At 31.4% G+C, this 7,943-nt stretch overlaps 1 long non-coding RNA gene across 1 annotated transcript in view; it reads left to right on the plus strand.

Annotated features, from left to right (window-relative positions):
• The window catches only part of LOC108661675, a 10,728-nt gene continuing 10,457 nt past the window's right edge, over positions 7,673-7,943 (plus strand). Inside the window, exon 1 of the long non-coding RNA XR_001927450.1 lies at positions 7,673-7,692. This is a non-coding gene — a long non-coding RNA (uncharacterized LOC108661675). The remainder of the gene's footprint in view (positions 7,693-7,943) is intronic.

Here is a 7,943-nt window from a genome sequence, read left to right on the forward strand (position 1 = left end):
AATAATAAAGGGAAATAAAGTAGGATATCGAAATAAAATTAATTTATTAAGGCTATAAAGAAAACACATAATTAATTAGGTACCATTTTGAATGGATGTTGTGAGGGTGCTAATCCCTTCCTCACATGTAATTATGCTTCCAAATCTAATTAGTTTCATAGACCATAAACTATTTTTTTTATGAACTTAAGTTAAGCCTAAGACCTTATTGGGAAAATAGATTCAATTATTAGGTCAATCACACCTAAACAAAAAAGATTGATGGTAGCTCCTTTTATGTCAAACGGTTGAGTTTTAAGACTCATACGTTATGACACTACCCATCCATCCAAGTGTGGAATTGTTGGATTGAAGTTAAGGCATTGGTGAACAGCAAACACCAAGTTAAGCTATAGTAGTGCCCAATTGTCAAGGTGAGTGGGGTTTTATAATTGAAAATGCATGTGATGCATTATGCATGATAAATGCAGTGCCATGGTACTTAATTCATGTATTTGTGCCTAGATGAGAATGGTTAGGCTACTGTATTATTAAAAATGTATATATGTATACATATATATATGTACTTTGTATGTAATTTTGCTTCGAAAGCATGAGTTGCTGGATATCTAGGTGGATATGAGCAAATTTTGACTAGTGGATGTGAAATTGACTATGCATGTGCAACTATTAGGCCATGATTAATTTAAAATGAGATTGTTGATGCAAGTGCGGCCAATGAGCCATGATTATTGAGGCAAAAATTACGTACGTATGTGAGGCCACATATTTTGACACTTAATGTGAATTGTTTATGTATGAAAGGCTAAGGAGCTAATTAAATGATGTGAATTATGACTTGTGGACAATAAAGGCATTGATGGCCTAAGGTGATTATGTTCCATCTGATGGGTGAATTTCGGACGTTGATTTAATTTGAGGTAGAGTGGCGTGTTTCCTCTATGACTGTGTTCGCTTGCAAGGATGGTGGTAAGTAGGGGCAGTGGTGTACTCCCACCTATGGTGTTGTGATGCCATCTGTTGATACTACTCTAGGTGATGAGTTTAACTCTTCACCCATTGTTTCGCCACACGCGTAATTTGATCTCTTCATTCATTTCTTCAACACGCACATGATTTGAACCTTGTGTTTTTTGCTTTGGCACGTGCATGATTTGATCCTCCATCAATTGCTTTGGCAAAGTATGTGATTTGACCTTTCATAAGTTGGACATCGAACATGATTTGACTATGTCGGGGGAAGAGTACTCGTTGATTTTATTCGATTATAATGATATGCATAATGATATGGCATGATATACATATATTGTGAATATACGATTACTAGTATGGAAATGAAATGTGGTTGATTGCGGATTATAAGCTTCAAGGTAAGCTAATTTTATATTAAATATTGTGATTGTGCTCGGCAGCTAAAGTGTGCTTGTAAAGCTTAATTGATGATGACTTCAAAAGGTAAGTCTTGATTTATTATGCTTTGAATTAGATACATGGGTTTGATCAAATATCAAAAATGAGTACACCATTTCAGATGTAATCTTAGCAAGGTATAATTTAATGTGAGGTGCACATAGGATATTAGAATGATCTTTGCACTTGTATCTTAGAGATGATTGATAATTTGTTATGTATGTGCTACAATAGTGATGTCTTCATATTATATATATATTCATATATGCTTTATTATGTTGCGATAGCATCCCCATCTCACTAAATATTAAATGACTCACCTTTTTTGTTATACCATGTGTAGATAAGTGAAGCTACAAGATTGCATGGCTGTTATTGTCTCTCGATAGACACATTTTGGCATTCGGTAGGTTTTCCACCCAATGGTCCACTCTATTGAGTTTTGATTACACTAGCTTCCGCACTTTGAGTTTTAAAGATTAGAAAATGTTATACTTTGGATATTGTAGGCACTGAGTTGCCATATGTTATTGTCTTAATAAGGGTTGTGTGATACGAACCCAAATGACTACTAAGCTATGGCCTTATAAATATTGTAAGTATTCGAATTTATGACATGAAATGAATTATGTTATACTTATGATACTTATGGATGGACATTGAACAGGTGAATTCTAAGCCTTGCTCAAGTCTCGTGAGATTTGCTTGCTTGGTTCATGCATCTGGCATGGTTCCCCAATTTGGGTCGTGACAAGAATGTGTCGATTGAAAGATCTTAAATAATGCAGTCATCATGAGGAGTAAAATACACACTATACTCTTTTTCTTCATCAAGGTTTTTCCCACTAGTTTTTTTTTATAAGATTTTTAATAAGGTAGTATTTCATAAACATATTCTTGAAAAGAATTATGTACTCCTTTTACTTCACTGGAATTTTTCCCATGAGGTTATTTCCTAATAAGGTTTTAATAAGACATATTCATAATACAATGGACATTTAAGGGGGAGTGTTATGAATATATGTGTGAATGTCCATTATGTTATCACGCAAGAAGTTAAAATCAAGTCAAACAGCCCAACAAGTAAGACACAAAAAGTGCAATCTAATTTAAACTTTAAGATTGAATTAGATTAAGATTAGGATTCAATGGGTTATTAACCTATAAATAGGCTCCTTACTTCATTTGTAAATAAACACTTGAATCAGATCTTTCTTACTTTACTAATACTTTTCTCTAATAGTTGTTCTTTTAGTTTATATTTCATAACATGATTTACTAATTATATTATTCAAAATATTAATTGTTATTGCAAATATATATTTTATAGTTTTTTAACACTAATACATTGCTATTTTTTATGTAGGATAATTTTACATAGGCCCCTATAGATACTTCAAAGGTCCAGAAAATATGCGAGAAGATTTGTAATGATCTCTTGAAAGATATGTTAGAGGACGAGCATAAAAAAGCTTGCAACTAGGACAACATTACAAACATCATCCAATGTAAAGGGATGTCTTGACCATGAATCTTGATAGAAGTTTCACTATAAAATTTAAGACCTTTACTAATGAAATTTTCTATTTGTAAAAGATCAAAATTTGTCTGTAATTTAAATACTAACGAAAATTTTTGTTTGTATTTAGTCAGAGATACAATGGTCGATAAAGGTCCTTTTGTTAGCAATTTTGGTTAACAAATCAAGTAATCCATTGATGTTTGTGCTAAATGGTATAAGGTCATTTTTGTCAGTAAAATTCCTCAACAATTTACCAATGATATTTTTGATGAAATTGCTAAGAGACATGAATGATTGGACTATGGGTAGATTTTGTCGGTGATGGAGTAAAATTTGTTGTACTGAGGTATATTTCATCGATAATTTTGAATCAACATTCATTGGTAAACTGTTAATTTCGTTAGTGTTTACTTGCAATACGAAAAAGCTTATTTTCCCACAAATTTAAATTGATTTGTTTTATATTCATTTTAGTAATTTGATGATGAATGTGCATAGTTGTCTAAAAAATATTAACAATATCAAAATTTGCAATTTATAAAAAATATTTTATTTTTATTAAAATAAATAAAAAAATAAATTGTACTATTTAATTTTACACTCAATCAATGAAACATAGTATCTAAGAAGTATTATTGTCCCTTTGTGGAGCGTTTTTAGTATTAAAAGGGCTCAATTGCTCTAATGAAAAATAGGAGTGGGCTACTGGCTTCACGCATTGATGAAGAACTTTTGCTCCCAATTACCTTATGTGATATGGTTTTTAACTCTAAGTGGAGTGTAATTGTTAAGATTTCACATTTTTGTCGGGATTTGTGTACAATCAAATTACGTGTTGATTGTATGAAAGCTTAGAAGGAAAAGTTATTGAAACTTTATGCAAATTAGAAAAGATTTTTCCTCTAGGATTTTTTGACTCAATATAGTATTTACCGATCCACTTACCTTACAAAGCTAAGGTTATTGGATTTGTCCATTATTAATGGATGTATGTTTTTTAGAGTTATTATCATTCGAAATGTTTAGAATTTTTTTTACATGTAACTTCAATATATTTTTCATTTAAATTAAAAGTAATATAATTTTGATGTTTAGGTTTTTACATCATCTCAGAAAAGTGAAAAATCGAGCATCTGTTAAAAGATCATATGCGAAGCATATATAATCAGGGAAATATCATCATTTTACTCAATGTATTTCGAACCCATTATGCCAACTAGAATTAATCGAGTGCCATGGAATGATGATGGAAAAGACGTGGATGCATTTGATCGTCTTTTAATTTTCACCCATCTTAATCGACTTTTAGGTAAAAAAGAGAAGTGTCAATCCCTCGAGGAAGATGAGTTCTATTTTGCTAAAATATATGTATTAATAAATTATGAGAACGTATTACCATACATTAAGTTTCATTCTAATAAGATTAGAAACACCAAGCCCTCCGTACTGCTCGGGTTTGTAAACAACACTCCATTTAACTACTATAAGGATTTTTCTTTTATTAGACCCACCTCCCCATAGAAAGCTCTTCTGAGCTACTTGATAATTCTATTTTATAGAATTATTTTATTCTAATTTTATTATTATATATTAGCTAAGTCCTCAATTTTTAATTATAATTTACTTATTTTTAGTTGTTTTTATAATTAGGTTACTTTTAAGTTAGTTATTTTAATTTTATGTTATTCCTTTTACTTTGGTTATGATTTATTAGTTTTTATATTTCTTTTGTAGGATTAAAAGTGATTGGGCTTAATTTTGGAAAGTAAGATATTAAAAGACTCAGAATCTACTTGCATATGCTTTAGTATTTTGGCCATATCTCGAGCTACAAGACTCCGAATGATGCGATTCATGGATCAGTGAAAAGCTAAGAGACAGAGCTACACCTTTTATGAGATCACTTTGCCCAGTTCTACTTCTAAGATAGATAAAATTGCATCGAAAAATAGCTAGATGTACTGTATCGAGAATAAAAATTTGTAAAGATTGATAATTGAATTTTGGGCCTCTTATTATACTTTTAAGCCCAATTAAACCCTAGGTCAGCTTAAGAAACTTTATGTTAACTGTATTAGTATAAATAGGATCGGTTTCACAACATTAGCTAGAGAACCTTTGGGAGATTCAAGAAACTAGAAGTTGAGGCTGAAACTTGGAGATCAAGACGACAAATATTGTTTTGTTTTATTCCTTAGCATTTATCGTTCTTGATACTTTCAATGGTTGAATTTTATACAATGTTATTTTATTTTACGATTATGAGTAGCTAAATTTCTTTTTCTAGGATTGCAATTGAACTCACATGTAGTCTAAGTTTTTAATCTCTGTCTTACTTATTTTCAATGGGATTTGAATTGTTTATTCCAATTGATTCTTCATGCTTTTAATTGCTTGGCCACCGATTAAATTGATTTAGGAACCTAAACAAACTTGGGAAAAGGAGTTTAGAGTAGACTAAAATTGGGATAGCATATGATCATATTAATTGATTTGCGTATAGGATAGGGATAAACCTATAGGCCATATGTAGCCTGATTAGAGCCTAAACTTAATGAGTCTATTTTAATTTCAATTCACATAGGGATATAGTGTTTTGATTAAAATAGATATTTTTATAGGACGAGTTGGGAGACCTTTATAAATAATTGAGGACTCTAGGTTAACAATTCAACCCGTTGAAATATGTTAAGGAAGAGTGGTAAGATTTAGATGAAGTGTGAGGGATATTGTAATCTTAGGCCTGTTTGATTTGATATTTTCTAAAGTTATTATTATTTTAATTTTTTTTTCTTATTGGTTTTAATTTTACTTAATTAGTTTTAGCTAATAAATTAATTTTTATTATTTGGATAAGATTAAATTATTCTAATTTTAGTACTTAGTAAAATTTTAAAGCAATTCTCTAGGGATCGATACTCTACTTGCTGTTATACTGTCTACTCGACACATATACTTGCATAATACGATTTTAACTAACAAGTTTATGGTGCCGTTGCCGAGGAATTGTTTCTAGACTTTTTACTAATACTAATACCAAGCAATTTGGTCTTACTTCAAATTTTATTTTTCTTATTTTAATTTTAGATTTTGTTTGCTTGCAGATATTTTTGGTCATTGTATGCAGAGAAGAGAGAACTTGAATCTTGCTTCTTTTGATCTTGAGATAGAAAGAACTTTTAGAAGACATCAAAGGGAGAATTTGCAAGTTACAACTTTAAATCAGACAATGGCTGAGGATAACAATAATAATGGAAATAATGCCATTAATATAGATCTCGAAGCAAATAGAGCATTACGAGATTATGCAGTTCCTCTGTTGCAAGGTTTACACCAAAGCATTAGGAGACCTTTCATCAATGCAAATAATTTCAAAATTAAACCAACTTACTTCAGATGATTCAGTCTTCAGTCCAGTTTGGTGGATTACCCAGTGATGATCCTAATGCTCATTTAGTTAATTTCTTGGAGATTTTTTGTCAAGCCCAGCTCTACAATATGTTTATTATGCCATTCCTACATAAGAATGCATGTTTGCTTACTTGGGTTCCTTGGAAATCGTTAAGGACGGTATTGTACCAAATGGTACAATTAAGTTGAATTAAGCCTCGAACTAGTCCAAATAGAGATTTTAAGATGAAATTGAGAATTTTAAAACCCCATAATGACTTAAAATGGTGATTCGTAGTTTGAGGACCGATTTGGAGTCAAATTGGAATTTTCATGACCTAGGGGTAAAATGGTCATTTCGCTACTCGAGGTTAAGATGTGAGTGTTGGATGAAATTTTTGACTAAGATTGATCATTTTGAGTATAATTTGAGTTTAGGTAGTGAAAAATCTTAATTTCGACATTTTTTCGAGTATAAGGGTAAAATAATCATTTTGCCACCCAATGGCAAAATTATAATTTTACCACCCAAGGGCAAAATTATAATTTTACATCACCCAACACTTGTCCAACACATAGATTTTACCCAATATTATCATGGATAATTGAGGAAATTTAAGTGGTGGAGAGAGATTGTCAAACCCAGCTCGACAATATGTTTATTATACCATTCCTACATAAGAATGCATGTTCGCTTACTTAGGTACCTCAAAAATCGTTAAAAGACGGTATTGTACCAAATTATACAATTAAGTTGAATTAAGCCTCGAACTAGTCCAACTAGAGATTTTAAGATGAAATTGAGAATTTTAAAACCCCATAATGACTTAAACTGGATATTCGGAGTTCGAGGACCGATTTGAAGTCAAATTGAAATTTTCATGATCTAGGGACAAAATGGTCATTTTGCCACCCGAGGTTAAAATTGGAATGTTGGAAGAAGTTTTTGATCAAGATTGACTATTTAGAACATAATTTGAGTTTGAAAAGTGAAAAAAATTTAATTTCGGCATTTTTCCTAGCATAAGGGCAAAATATTCATTTTACCACCCTAGGGGCAAAATTATAATTTTACACCACCCAACACTTGTCCAACACATGGATTTTACCCAATATTATCATGGATAATTGAGGAAAGTGGGGGAGAGAGATTGCTTAATGGGTAAGTATGACACATGGACCAATGGAATGGTGACATGTGTCAAATTTTCATCCATTTGTTATTTGGCTTAAAAATCAGCACAAAATTAGCCCATTTCTCTTCAGATGGCCGGCCAAAGCAAGAACAAAGGAAGAAAAGGAAGAACAAGAACCCTAGGGTGAAAATTCAAGAGAAAATTGGTGGATTTCAAGTAATTAAGCAATCAAAGGTAAAATTTCTTGATTTTGACTTGTGATCTACCTTTCCCATGCATTCTTTTTGCATTTTCCATGGTTGAATCACAAGATATCATGAAGGATTCATGGCTAACCGAATTTAGAGAGAGAAGATTCGATGCTTGATTTGGTTAGATTTCAATGTATTTTAGTGTTTTTAGTTGATTGGTGATGTGTAGCATGAAAATCAAGCAAGAAAAATTCATGTTCTTCCATCACCCATCATTGGCCAAATTCTCCATGT

This window comes from Theobroma cacao, chromosome 4 (genome assembly GCF_000208745.1).
Source record: "Theobroma cacao cultivar B97-61/B2 chromosome 4, Criollo_cocoa_genome_V2, whole genome shotgun sequence".
Lineage (NCBI taxonomy): Eukaryota > Viridiplantae > Streptophyta > Magnoliopsida > Malvales > Malvaceae > Theobroma > Theobroma cacao.